This window comes from Engraulis encrasicolus, chromosome 23, assembly GCF_034702125.1.
Source record: "Engraulis encrasicolus isolate BLACKSEA-1 chromosome 23, IST_EnEncr_1.0, whole genome shotgun sequence".
NCBI lineage: Eukaryota > Metazoa > Chordata > Actinopteri > Clupeiformes > Engraulidae > Engraulis > Engraulis encrasicolus.
In genome coordinates, this window is record NC_085879.1 from 8081675 (window position 1) to 8084647 (window position 2973).

At 42.4% G+C, this 2973-nt stretch overlaps 1 long non-coding RNA gene across 1 annotated transcript; it reads right to left on the reverse strand.

The window, feature by feature from the left end:
* Positions 1 to 334: 334 nt before the first annotated feature.
* Positions 335 to 1944, reverse strand: LOC134439760 (uncharacterized). The gene is made up of 5 exons (XR_010032842.1): positions 1882 to 1944; positions 1688 to 1765; positions 1357 to 1474; positions 1025 to 1096; positions 335 to 444 (listed from the first exon to the last, which is right to left on the reverse strand). It is a non-coding gene; the product is annotated as an uncharacterized LOC134439760 (long non-coding RNA).
* Between the last annotated feature and the right edge of the window lie 1029 nt (positions 1945 to 2973).

Genomic DNA, 2973 nt, shown 5'->3' on the forward strand with positions numbered 1-2973 from the left:
GTTGGGCCAACGTCAGGAGTAGTGTTGGGCCAACGTTGGGTGCCGCCGTTGGCCCAACGTAATTTTGTCCGGTGGGCCAACGTTGGCCCAACCAAAATTTCAATATAGCCTACCAACCTAATGCCAACCCAAAACCAACCTAAATACAACCTATTCAACGCTGGGCCAACCGTTTTATTCAACTAAAAACCTAAAAAAAAAATTCTTAAAACTATTCAACCAATACATAAATCATAATACCAAAAAAAAAAAACTTGCTTTATCAACATGTTCATGTACTGGTATTGAATTGTCCAAAATAGCATTAAGATACATTAAAAACAAACTGCATTGATAGAATAAAATGTACATTTATTTATTATGTTGAGCAGCAGATTGATTTATGTTGGGTTCGCTTGTTGAAATCAGGGGGATAGTTGGTGCTGCCAGTGGTCTTGCTGAATTCTACAAACAAACAAACAAACAAACAAACAAACAAACCAATAATTAGGCTAAGTAAGTATGTAAATAAATGTAATGTGAGGAGGACAAGTTTTACAGTATAGAGAGACACCACATACATGCACGCCTGGACACATACAAACAAACACACACACACACACACACACCTGGTAAGATAGTGAGATTGTGATATATCACAAGTGTCACATACACATGCAACCAACCAATGTACAGCCTTGGTTATGGTATAGTCCATTACATAGGCCAGGGGTGGGGATCCTTTTTCATTCGAGTGGGCACTTCATCCGAGGGCTGTAAAAGTCCTCCGAGGGCCCTGTTATGGCCGCAAACCAGGATTCCCCCCTGCACTTTTAGGCCTATATTGAAGGCAGCCATCTTTGAAACAGAACCCAATGTATTTTTCAAGATTCCTTTACAAAATATGTAATATTTCATGTGAAGCTGCATAACATTGAAATTATGTCGGGGGCCAGATAAAATGCCCTCAAGGGCCGCAAACGGCCCTCGAGACATAGGTTCCCCACCCCTGACATAGGCCGATGGTAGTGATGTGCTTACTTACTTCATCAGTGTGGTTTTGTTGTCAGGGCCCAACTTTGTGGCTGCAGGCTCCAGGCTGTGTCTTGAAGATGGTCTGTTGGAAAGAGTCATATTTCAAAACTCTGTACCATACATGCAAGAAAAGAAAGACTGTGAGGAAAAGTTTTTACCCCCAGGCAGTGCGACTGCTGAACAGAGATCTTTTTAATTGATATATATATATTTATATATTTTTTTTACTTATTTCTTTTTTTTTGTAAGTTTACTTCTTTGGATGAAGAGCTGATCACTGCACTAGAAATAATATGTGAGACAAGTCAAATAACTTCAACTTGAACATGAACACACACACACCTTGCCAGTAGATAGGAGAGAAAAACATACTGGGGCATATCAGGTGGCACAGGTGTTGGGTGGTACGTCAGGTAAGGGCTGATGCATCTCCACTGCCACCACTCTGCTGCTTTTCTTCCTGGTAAGATTGATAGATCACAAGTGTTGAAATGCATATAAAAACTAAGATGTCAACAGTTGATTAAAAGATAGAATTTCAGAAGTTTATTTACACACACACACACACACACACACACACACACACACACACACACACACACACACACACACACACACACACACACACACACACACACATGCCAGTAGCTACAATAGGGAGTAAAAAACATACTGGGGCATCTCAGGTGGCACAGGTGTTGGGTGGTACGTCAGGTAAGGGCTGATGCATCTCCACTGCCACTCTGCATGCCTGGTAAAATGGATAGATCACAAGTGTCACATACCGGTACATGCAACCAACCATTATACAGCCTGGGTCAGCCTGTACAGTCCATTGCATAGGAAGATGGTAGTGTGCTTACTTACTTTATATGTGTGACTTTGTGGCTGCAGACTCCAGGCTGTGTCTTTCTTGAAGATGGTCTGTTGGAAAGAGTCACATTTCAAAACTGGATAGCTCAATCTTTATGTGGGTGAAGAAGAATAGAAAAGGAAACAAGAAAACTTGCCGTCTTATTCGCCCACTTTCTTCATGTGCTCCTTCACCTTTTCCCCTGGACAACTCACACGTTTTTGCCTGGCTTTCTCATGTGTATCTAACAGAGAAAACAAAGACACACACACAAACATTGAAGGGGAAAGCGGAAAGTGTGTTGACATTGTCAATGGTTTTTAACTATGCACAGTAGGCCAACACATCTCCCATGCAAGAAATGCAGTAATTTCCTGCTAAGATACTGATAGCAGCGCCACCATAGCCCCTTTCCTCCCTGGTGCCACCCTGAACATATTGCCTGGCTATTCGTTTGGACGGGGGGCGGCCGGCCGGCGTTCAGTCATCAAACACTACCAGTAGATGTGTCCGTAGTAGTGGGAGTAGGTGGCCAACCCGAAAACAGCTCCGAAAGGATTAGCTACCAGCCCTCCGTTTTGATTGTTCTTTGCGAATAAAGTTCATCGCCATACATCCTTTGTTTAATATTTTGACGAGGGTATTTGTTTCTAATCTAGAGGTGGAAATCAGTAGAGAACAGCCGGCAGCTAATGTTGTTAGCTTATCTGCCGGTTGGTTTGGACAATGTCAACAAAACGTAAATATAACTCGGCTGTTAACAGCTATAGCTATACCGCACAGTACAAGTAAAGTGTCTACAAAGAGTTGTTACGAAATTAATTAATAAAAAACAGGAATGGTTACCTTCAGCTGGCTGGCTAATAAGATGAGGAGAGAAAGTGAATGGTGTGACATGTTAACGGTAAAACTTCAACAGGGTTGCTATAGCCACTGGCACTTACCTTGGCACGCGCTGCTTTTACACTCCTCTGATTCCAGCAGGACGAGGGTGCGACATTGTGAAAAATGGAAACCGGGAGCAAATATGCGACAGTTATCATTGTTTTCATAACTGTTTGAACCATTTTGCCTTGCAACTGCGTCTTGAGTGTGTGCATTGACGG